This window comes from Girardinichthys multiradiatus, chromosome Y (assembly GCF_021462225.1).
Source record: "Girardinichthys multiradiatus isolate DD_20200921_A chromosome Y, DD_fGirMul_XY1, whole genome shotgun sequence".
Lineage (NCBI taxonomy): Eukaryota > Metazoa > Chordata > Actinopteri > Cyprinodontiformes > Goodeidae > Girardinichthys > Girardinichthys multiradiatus.
In genome coordinates this window covers 19,833,535-19,844,857 of record NC_061818.1, presented here as the reverse complement: position 1 = coordinate 19,844,857, position 11,323 = coordinate 19,833,535, and the positions used below count along the sequence as shown (strand labels likewise).

The 11,323-nt window shown below is 44.9% G+C and overlaps 1 protein-coding gene across 1 annotated transcript in view; it reads left to right on the top strand.

The window, feature by feature from the left end:
* LOC124864653 (deoxyhypusine synthase-like) overlaps positions 1 to 10,859 on the top strand; it is a 21,256-nt gene extending 10,397 nt beyond the window's left edge. Inside the window, exon 11 of the mRNA XM_047359517.1 lies at positions 9,940 to 10,859. The gene's annotated coding sequence lies outside the window, so the exon portion shown is untranslated. The remainder of the gene's footprint in view (positions 1 to 9,939) is intronic.
* The last annotated feature ends 464 nt before the right edge of the window (positions 10,860 to 11,323 follow it).

Genomic DNA, 11,323 nt, shown 5'->3' with positions numbered 1-11,323 from the left:
CATGGGGATTAAAAGTTATCAAAATTTTGAGTTTTCGGCCATGTTTAGGGGGCGTGGCCGGGGCACGAACTTGCCGTTTGCGCTCAAAGTGAAAAGATGCAATAACTTTCCTAAAGAAACGACAAATCAAACCAAAGTTGGCATGAATGAGGACCTTTGGGTTCCCCATTATCCTATGGGGTCATATTCTGACATCATCAAAGCCACGCGCCCTGAAAACCGGAAGTCACTTTTTCACTTGGAAAGGTGCCTCTCTGACCCTCTTGACCCAATCAACTTGAAAGTGTGTCAGAAGACAGACAACTAGTGGGTCTAACTTCGTTTGAAGCACAGTAACTTTTCAGAAAAGGTCATGGCCGTGGTGGTGCGGCGAAGTCAGACGTCACGCCATGGCCATATGTTTGGCTCTAATTTCCACATAGATCATCTGATCTGCACCAAATTCAATGTGATTGATCCTTGTCCAGTCCCCAACAGAGATCTGATGACATATTTGGTGGGCGTGGCCTAATTCGTCCACAGCGCCCCCTAGACAATTTTTTAAAAAAAAGCCCCAAGCCATGCTTTGACCAAGGAATCTGAAATTTGGTACACTTATGTATCTGCCTCTAGGCCTCAACGAAGCCCCGCCCCCTCAGAACAGGAAGTGTCATGTTTCACTTAGTGTGGGCCATATTTGATCTCCTTCAACTAATCAACATGAAACTGTCTCGAATGACAGATAACACGATGGTCTAACTTCATCTCCAGTACTGACAGGTTTGGCTGGAGGGTGTGGCCGTGGTGGCGTGGCGAAATCTGATGTGACGCCATGGCGATACGTTTGCCTCTAAAGTACACATGTAGGGTCCGATTACTCTAAACTCAATATGGTTGATCCTTGTCAGCCCCTAAACAGCTCTATTACATTACATATGAATTTGGCTCAACGGCGCCCCCTACGACACTTCAAGTGCTCTAGCTCCCTCATGCCTGATCGGATCCACTTCAAACTTCCTGTACATCATCATGTATCAATGCTGGACATGTTGACACAGTCAATACATTACATCACTCTAGCCCCGCCCACTAATAAACAAATGACTGTAGCTTCCATATGGAAGGTCTGATTCACTCCAAACTGAATATACTTGATCTTTGTCAGCCCCAAACAGCTCTATTGGATTACATTTAAATTTGGATCAATAGCGCCCCCTAGGAGACTTCAAGGGCTATATCTCCCTCATACATCATCGGATACACTTGAAATGTAGTATACATGATCATGACTTAATGATGGACATGTTGACACAGTCAATTGATGATGTCTTTTTAGCCCCACCCACAAACAAACAAGTGAGTGCAGCTTCCATCTGGAAGGTCAGATTTACTCAAAATTTTGAATGCTTTTTGCCAGACCGAAACTCTGCATGACCGAAGATCATATGACATGTTGCTCACAGTACCACTTAGTGACGACGTGTTGAAGTGAAGCGGTGTCATCGTCGGTGGCGTGTGTGAGGTGATGCCAGGCTCCTGCGGTCGCTCAACAGCCCGAGTTGCGCTGAGTGGTGCGAGGGCCTTCAAAGCTGCTTGCAGGTTTCTAGCTAGGCCCGAGCAGCAAAGCAGCTGCGAAGGCCTATTGTAATTAGAATCTTTATTAGGCCCGAGCAGGAAAACTGCGAGGGCCTATTGTAATCACTCGAATTCTTATTATTATTCCGGGGACTTTTGGCAGGGCAATATGGGGACTTTGCCATATCCCAAAACTCACCAAATTTTACCCAAAATTGTCCCCCCGCGTGACAGTTTTGTTCTTTAATGTCGTCGGCAGTGGGCGTGGACAAACCACTTAGCCACGCCCCAAAACGGGAGATAGGCCAAACCGTAAGTCGTACAGATCTGAAATTTGGCACAATGCTAGAACTCCTCAAACCAAGAAAAAAAGTCTCTTGGGGGTATGCCCTAAAATTCACAGGAAGTCGGCCATTTTGGGTCAAAGGCCAATTTTTGCCCATTTTTCACTTTTACTCACCTCAAACTTTAACGAACTCCTCCTAGGGATTTTGACCTATCGGCTTCATTTTTGGTCAATATGCAGTTAAGGCATGGGGGATTAAAAGTTATCAAAATTTTGAGTTTTCGGCCATGTTTAGGGGGCGTGGCCGGGGCACGAACTTGCCGTTTGCGCTCAAAGTGAAAAGATGCAATAACTTTCCTAAAGAAACGACAAATCAAACCAAAGTTGGCATGAATGAGGACCTTTGGGTTCCCCATTATCCTATGGGGTCATATTCTGACATCATCAAAGCCACGCGCCCTGAAAACCGGAAGTCACTTTTTTCACTTGGAAAGGTGCCTCTCTGACCCTCTTGACCCAATCAACTTGAAAGTGTGTCAGAAGACAGACAACTAGTGGGTCTAACTTCGTTTGAAGCACAGTAACTTTTCAGAAAAGGTCATGGCCGTGGTGGTGCGGCGAAGTCAGACGTCACGCCATGGCCATATGTTTGGCTCTAATTTCCACATAGATCATCTGATCTGCACCAAATTCAATGTGATTGATCCTTGTCCAGTCCCCAACAGAGATCTGATGACATATTTGGTGGGCGTGGCCTAATTCGTCCACAGCGCCCCCTAGACAATTTTTAAAAAAAAAGCCCCAAGCCATGCTTTGACCAAGGAATCTGAAATTTGGTACACTTATGTATCTGCCTCTAGGCCTCAACGAAGCCCCGCCCCCTCAGAACAGGAAGTGTCATGTTCACTTAGTGTGGGCCATATTTGATCTCCTTCAACTAATCAACATGAAACTGTCTCGAATGACAGATAACACGATGGTCTAACTTCATCTCCAGTACTGACAGGTTTGGCTGGAGGGTGTGGCCGTGGTGGCGTGGCGAAATCTGATGTGACGCCATGGCGATACGTTTGCCTCTAAAGTACACATGTAGGGTCCGATTTACTCTAAACTCAATATGGTTGATCCTTGTCAGCCCCTAAACAGCTCTATTACATTACATATGAATTTGGCTCAACGGCGCCCCCTACGACACTTCAAGTGCTCTAGCTCCCTCATGCCTGATCGGATCCACTTCAAACTTCCTGTACATCATCATGTATCAATGCTGGACATGTTGACACAGTCAATACATTACATCACTCTAGCCCCGCCCACTAATAAACAAATGACTGTAGCTTCCATATGGAAGGTCTGATTCACTCCAAACTGAATATACTTGATCTTTGTCAGCCCCAAACAGCTCTATTGGATTACATTTAAATTTGGATCAATAGCGCCCCCTAGGAGACTTCAAGGGCTATATCTCCCTCATACATCATCGGATACACTTGAAATGTAGTATACATGATCATGACTTAATGATGGACATGTTGACACAGTCAATTGATGATGTCTTTTTAGCCCCACCCACAAACAAACAAGTGAGTGCAGCTTCCATCTGGAAGGTCAGATTTACTCAAAATTTTGAATGCTTTTTGCCAGACCGAAACTCTGCATGACCGAAGATCATATGACATGTTGCTCACAGTACCACTTAGTGACGACGTGTTGAAGTGAAGCGGTGTCATCGTCGGTGGCGTGTGTGAGGTGATGCCAGGCTCCTGCGGTCGCTCAACAGCCCGAGTTGCGCTGAGTGGTGCGAGGGCCTTCAAAGCTGCTTGCAGGTTTCTAGCTAGGCCCGAGCAGCAAAGCAGCTGCGAAGGCCTATTGTAATTAGAATCTTTATTAGGCCCGAGCAGGAAAACTGCGAGGGCCTATTGTAATCACTCGAATTCTTATTATTATTCCGGGGACTTTTGGCAGGGCAATATGGGGACTTTGCCATATCCCAAAACTCACCAAATTTTACCCAAAATTGTCCCCCGCGTGACAGTTTTGTTCTTAATGTCGTCGGCAGTGGGCGTGGACAAACCACTTAGCCACGCCCCAAAACGGGAGATAGGCCAAACCGTAAGTCGTACAGATCTGAAATTTGGCACAATGCTAGAACTCCTCAAACCAAGAAAAAAAAGTCTCTTGGGGGTATGCCCTAAAATTCACAGGAAGTCGGCCATTTGGGTCAAAGGCCAATTTTTGCCCATTTTTTCACTTTTACTCACCTCAAACTTTAACGAACTCCTCCTAGGGATTTTGACCTATCGGCTTCATATTTGGTCAATATGCAGTTAAGGCATGGGGGATTAAAAGTTATCAAAATTTTGAGTTTTCGGCCATGTTTAGGGGGCGTGGCCGGGGCACGAACTTGCCGTTTGCGCTCAAAGTGAAAAGATGCAATAACTTTCCTAAAGAAACGACAAATCAAACCAAGTTGGCATGAAAGAGGACCTTTGGGTTCCCCATTATCCTATGGGGTCATATTCTGACATCATCAAAGCCACGCGCCCTGAAAACCGGAAGTCACTTTTTTCACTTGGAAAGGTGCCTCTCTGACCCTCTTGACCCAATCAACTTGAAAGTGTGTCAGAAGACAGACAACTAGTGGGTCTAACTTCGTTTGAAGCACAGTAACTTTTCAGAAAAGGTCATGGCCGTGGTGGTGCGGCGAAGTCAGACGTCACGCCATGGCCATATGTTTGGCTCTAATTTCCACATAGATCATCTGATCTGCACCAAATTCAATGTGATTGATCCTTGTCCAGTCCCCAACAGAGATCTGATGACATATTTGGTGGGCGTGGCCTAATTCGTCCACAGCGCCCCCTAGACAATTTAAAAAAAAAAGCCCCAAGCCATGCTTTGACCAAGGAATCTGAAATTTGGTACACTTATGTATCTGCCTCTAGGCCTCAACGAAGCCCCGCCCCCTCAGAACAGGAAGTGTCATGTTTCACTTAGTGTGGGCCATATTTGATCTCCTTCAACTAATCAACATGAAACTGTCTCGAATGACAGATAACACGATGGTCTAACTTCATCTCCAGTACTGACAGGTTTGGCTGGAGGGTGTGGCCGTGGTGGCGTGGCGAAATCTGATGTGACGCCATGGCGATACGTTTGCCTCTAAAGTACACATGTAGGGTCCGATTTACTCTAAACTCAATATGGTTGATCCTTGTCAGCCCCTAAACAGCTCTATTACATTACATATGAATTTGGCTCAACGGCGCCCCCTACGACACTTCAAGTGCTCTAGCTCCCTCATGCCTGATCGGATCCACTTCAAACTTCCTGTACATCATCATGTATCAATGCTGGACATGTTGACACAGTCAATACATTACATCACTCTAGCCCCGCCCACTAATAAACAAATGACTGTAGCTTCCATATGGAAGGTCTGATTCACTCCAAACTGAATATACTTGATCTTTGTCAGCCCCAAACAGCTCTATTGGATTACATTTAAATTTGGATCAATAGCGCCCCCTAGGAGACTTCAAGGGCTATATCTCCCTCATACATCATCGGATACACTTGAAATGTAGTATACATGATCATGACTTAATGATAGACATGTTGACACAGTCAATTGATGATGTCTTTTTAGCCCCACCCACAAACAAACAAGTGAGTGCAGCTTCCATCTGGAAGGTCAGATTTACTCAAAATTTTTAATGCTTTTTGCCAGACCGAAACTCTGCATGACCAAAGATCATATGACATGTTGCTCACAGTACCACTTAGTGACGACGTGTTGAAGTGAAGCGGTGTCATCGTCGGTGGCGTGTGTGAGGTGATGCCAGGCTCCTGCGGTCGCTCAACAGCCCGAGTTGCGCTGAGTGGTGCGAGGGCCTTCAAAGCTGCTTGCAGGTTTCTAGCTAGGCCCGAGCAGCAAAGCAGCTGCGAAGGCCTATTGTAATTAGAATCTTTATTAGGCCCGAAAACTGCGAGGGCCTATTGTAATCACTCGAATTCTTATTATTATTCCGGGGACTTTTGGCAGGGCAATATGGGGACTTTTCCATATCCCAAAACTCACCAAATTTTACCCAAAATTGTCCCCCGCGTGACAGTTTTGTTCTTTAATGTCGTCGGCAGTGGGCGTGGACAAACCACTTAGCCACGCCCCAAAACGGGAGATAGGCCAAACCGTAAGTCGTACAGATCTGAAATTTGGCACAATGCTAGAACCCCTCAAACCAAGAAAAAAAGTCTCTTGGGGGTATGCCCTAAAATTCACAGGAAGTCGGCCATTTTGGGTCAAAGGCCAATTTTTGCCCATTTTTCACTTTTACTCACCTCAAACTTTAACGAACTCCTCCTAGGGATTTTGACCTATCGGCTTCATATTTGGTCAATATGCAGTTAAGGCATGGGGGATTAAAAGTTATCAAAATTTTGAGTTTTCGGCCATGTTTAGGGGGCGTGGCCGGGGCACGAACTTGCCGTTTGCGCTCAAAGTGAAAAGATGCAATAACTTTCCTAAAGAAACGACAAATCAAACCAAAGTTGGCATGAAAGAGGACCTTTGGGTTCCCCATTATCCTATGGGGTCATATTCTGACATCATCAAAGCCACGCGCCCTGAAAACCGGAAGTCACTTTTTTCACTTGGAAAGGTGCCTCTCTGACCCTCTTGACCCAATCAACTTGAAAGTGTGTCAGAAGACAGACAACTAGTGGGTCTAACTTCGTTTGAAGCACAGTAACTTTTCAGAAAAGGTCATGGCCGTGGTGGTGCGGCGAAGTCAGACGTCACGCCATGGCCATATGTTTGGCTCTAATTTCCACATAGATCATCTGATCTGCACCAAATTCAATGTGATTGATCCTTGTCCAGTCCCCAACAGAGATCTGATGACATATTTGGTGGGCGTGGCCTAATTCGTCCACAGCGCCCCCTAGACAATTTAAAAAAAAAAAGCCCCAAGCCATGCTTTGACCAAGGAATCTGAAATTTGGTACACTTATGTATCTGCCTCTAGGCCTCAACGAAGCCCCGCCCCCTCAGAACAGGAAGTGTCATGTTTCACTTAGTGTGGGCCATATTTGATCTCCTTCAACTAATCAACATGAAACTGTCTCGAATGACAGATAACACGATGGTCTAACTTCATCTCCAGTACTGACAGGTTTGGCTGGAGGGTGTGGCCGTGGTGGCGTGGCGAAATCTGATGTGACGCCATGGCGATACGTTTGCCTCTAAAGTACACATGTAGGGTCCGATTTACTCTAAACTCAATATGGTTGATCCTTGTCAGCCCCTAAACAGCTCTATTACATTACATATGAATTTGGCTCAACGGCGCCCCCTACGACACTTCAAGTGCTCTAGCTCCCTCATGCCTGATCGGATCCACTTCAAACTTCCTGTACATCATCATGTATCAATGCTGGACATGTTGACACAGTCAATACATTACATCACTCTAGCCCCGCCCACTAATAAACAAATGACTGTAGCTTCCATATGGAAGGTCTGATTCACTCCAAACTGAATATACTTGATCTTTGTCAGCCCCAAACAGCTCTATTGGATTACATTTAAATTTGGATCAATAGCGCCCCCTAGGAGACTTCAAGGGCTATATCTCCCTCATACATCATCGGATACACTTGAAATGTAGTATACATGATCATGACTTAATGATGGACATGTTGACACAGTCAATTGATGATGTCTTTTTAGCCCCACCCACAAACAAACAAGTGAGTGCAGCTTCCATCTGGAAGGTCAGATTTACTCAAAATTTTGAATGCTTTTTGCCAGACCGAAACTCTGCATGACCGAAGATCATATGACATGTTGCTCACAGTACCACTTAGTGACGACGTGTTGAAGTGAAGCGGTGTCATCGTCGGTGGCGTGTGTGAGGTGATGCCAGGCTCCTGCGGTCGCTCAACAGCCCGAGTTGCGCTGAGTGGTGCGAGGGCCTTCAAAGCTGCTTGCAGGTTTCTAGCTAGGCCCGAGCAGCAAAGCAGCTGCGAAGGCCTATTGTAATTAGAATCTTTATTAGGCCCGAGCAGGAAAACTGCGAGGGCCTATTGTAATCACTCGAATTCTTATTATTATTCCGGGGACTTTTGGCAGGGCAATATGGGGACTTTGCCATATCCCAAAACTCACCAAATTTTACCCAAAATTGTCCCCCGCGTGACAGTTTTGTTCTTTAATGTCGTCGGCAGTGGGCGTGGACAAACCACTTAGCCACGCCCCAAAACGGGAGATAGGCCAAACCGTAAGTCGTACAGATCTGAAATTTGGCACAATGCTAGAACTCCTCAAACCAAGAAAAAAAGTCTCTTGGGGGTATGCCCTAAAATTCACAGGAAGTCGGCCATTTTGGGTCAAAGGCCAATTTTTGCCCATTTTTCACTTTTACTCACCTCAAACTTTAACGAACTCCTCCTAGGGATTTTGACCTATCGGCTTCATATTTGGTCAATATGCAGTTAAGGCATGGGGGATTAAAAGTTATCAAAATTTTGAGTTTTCGGCCATGTTTAGGGGGCGTGGCCGGGGCACGAACTTGCCGTTTGCGCTCAAAGTGAAAAGATGCAATAACTTTCCTAAAGAAACGACAAATCAAACCAAAGTTGGCATGAAAGAGGACCTTTGGGTTCCCCATTATCCTATGGGGTCATATTCTGACATCATCAAAGCCACGCGCCCTGAAAACCGGAAGTCACTTTTTTCACTTGGAAAGGTGCCTCTCTGACCCTCTTGACCCAATCAACTTGAAAGTGTGTCAGAAGACAGACAACTAGTGGGTCTAACTTCGTTTGAAGCACAGTAACTTTTCAGAAAAGGTCATGGCCGTGGTGGTGCGGCGAAGTCAGACGTCACGCCATGGCTATATGTTTGGCTCTAATTTCCACATAGATCATCTGATCTGCACCAAATTCAATGTGATTGATCCTTGTCCAGTCCCCAACAGAGATCTGATGACATATTTGGTGGGCGTGGCCTAATTCGTCCACAGCGCCCCCTAGACAATTTAAAAAAAAAAAGCCCCAAGCCATGCTTTGACCAAGGAATCTGAAATTTGGTACACTTATGTATCTGCCTCTAGGCCTCAACGAAGCCCCGCCCCCTCAGAACAGGAAGTGTCATGTTTCACTTAGTGTGGGCCATATTTGATCTCCTTCAACTAATCAACATGAAACTGTCTCGAATGACAGATAACACGATGGTCTAACTTCATCTCCAGTACTGACAGGTTTGGCTGGAGGGTGTGGCCGTGGTGGCGTGGCGAAATCTGATGTGACGCCATGGCGATACGTTTGCCTCTAAAGTACACATGTAGGGTCCGATTTACTCCAAACTCAATATGGTTGATCCTTGTCAGCCCCTAAACAGCTCTATTACATTACATATGAATTTGGCTCAACGGCGCCCCCTACGACACTTCAAGTGCTCTAGCTCCCTCATGCCTGATCGGATCCACTTCAAACTTCCTGTACATCATCATGTATCAATGCTGGACATGTTGACACAGTCAATACATTACATCACTCTAGCCCCGCCCACTAATAAACAAATGACTGTAGCTTCCATATGGAAGGTCTGATTCACTCCAAACTGAATATACTTGATCTTTGTCAGCCCCAAACAGCTCTATTGGATTACATTTAAATTTGGATCAATAGCGCCCCCTAGGAGACTTCAAGGGCTATATCTCCCTCATACATCATCGGATACACTTGAAATGTAGTATACATGATCATGACTTAATGATGGACATGTTGACACAGTCAATTGATGATGTCGTTTTAGCCCCACCCACAAACAAACAAGTAAGTGCAGCTTCCATCTGGAAGGTCAGATTTACTCCAAATTTTGAATGCTTTTTGCCAGACTGAAACTCTGCATGACCGAAGATAATATGACATGTTCCTCAAAGTGCCACCTACTGGCCACGTGTTGAAGTGACGCGGTGTCATCGTATGTGGCGTGTAGGAGGCGATGCCAGGCTCCTGCGGTCGCTCAACAGCCCGAGTTGCGCTGAGGGGTGCGAGGGCCTTCAAAGCTGCTTGCAGGTTTCTAGTTCTCCTTGTTATTTGTTTTTCCAAATGAATGCTTAGGTGATATTGTGATATGCTGCTTTTCAGACTGCACTTAATCTAAATAGGTGTTTACATTTTGAGGCAAAGACCTATTTCAAGGCTTTCCTTGACTTTTAGTTGTTTAAAGTAGTTTTTTTCCCTTTGCTTTTAAGACAGTTGAAATGGCATGCATGTAATGCTATTACATGTACCAATACATTTGATTTTAACTGTAGGCTCTGAGAGTGTGCCCTGGAGGGCGGGAGGCTTCACATGTTGCAGGATAGCTGTAGCGTCACACTCAATGCACGGATGCTATTAATAGTATGGCCATATTGATTCCTAGTTTTAATGTGTAGATGGCTCATTTTATTGTCTTTGTTCCTGGGTGGAAGATGCTCCTGCATAGTTTCACAAATCAGGAAAAGTATTTCATTTTGACAGTTTAAAGGTTTTAGTGGACTTGTATAAAATGCTTTTTTTTTTTTTGGATGTCTGATCTGTGTGAGAAAGCCACTGAAGCGCTACAATGGGACACTGAGTTGCACATGAATAGGTTTGTGAATAGTATATAGAAGAGAAACCTTACAGAGAATGTTCTTTACCTTTGGAATATTTAAAGGAGCAATTCAGTTGGGAAACTGTCTAAAATGTACAAAGAAATCATATGTTGTCAATGCCAACAAGCTATTTTACGCATTTTATCCTTAAAGTTATGCACACAGAAAACTTTAAAGGTCATACATTCTTTCATTCTGACAAAGTAAAGGATTTCAGATGAACCACTCTTTGCTTTAATTCTTGTATTTATTTCTAAATGTTCCAATTGTTTTCAATACTCTCACTGCACAGTCTTGCTGTGGTGATATGTACATATGTAGAATGTTGTTTGTCTTGCTTAAATAAACCAAGCCTCCCTTAAAAAACACAAGCTGTCTTCCTCATAAAGCTCTGTACCTCATTCAATCTTTAGAGGCTTAAAGACGTTGTGCGCGTGCATGATAATAGCTTACAGTCTCTTATGTTTGAGTCCATTCCACAGGCAGTGATGATTTGAGGAGCCATGTCATCTGCTACTGTTGGTCCATTGTGTTACCCAAAGTCAATGCAGCTTTCTGCCAGGATATTGTACATGCCTCCCTCTACTAATGAGCTTTATGGGGATGATTTCATTTTCCAGTAGGACGTAGCACCTGCCCACAAAGCCAAAACCTCCTTCAATGACCATTGTCTCATTATACTTGATTGTACTGGTTTGATCTAAATCAGATGGAGTATCGTCATGCGAAAGGTGAGGCACTAACCCCAACAGACTAGATGAGCTTAAGGTCCGCTTTTAAAGCAGCCTGAGCCTCCTGAACACCTTAGCAGAGCCACAGGCTGATCTCCATCATA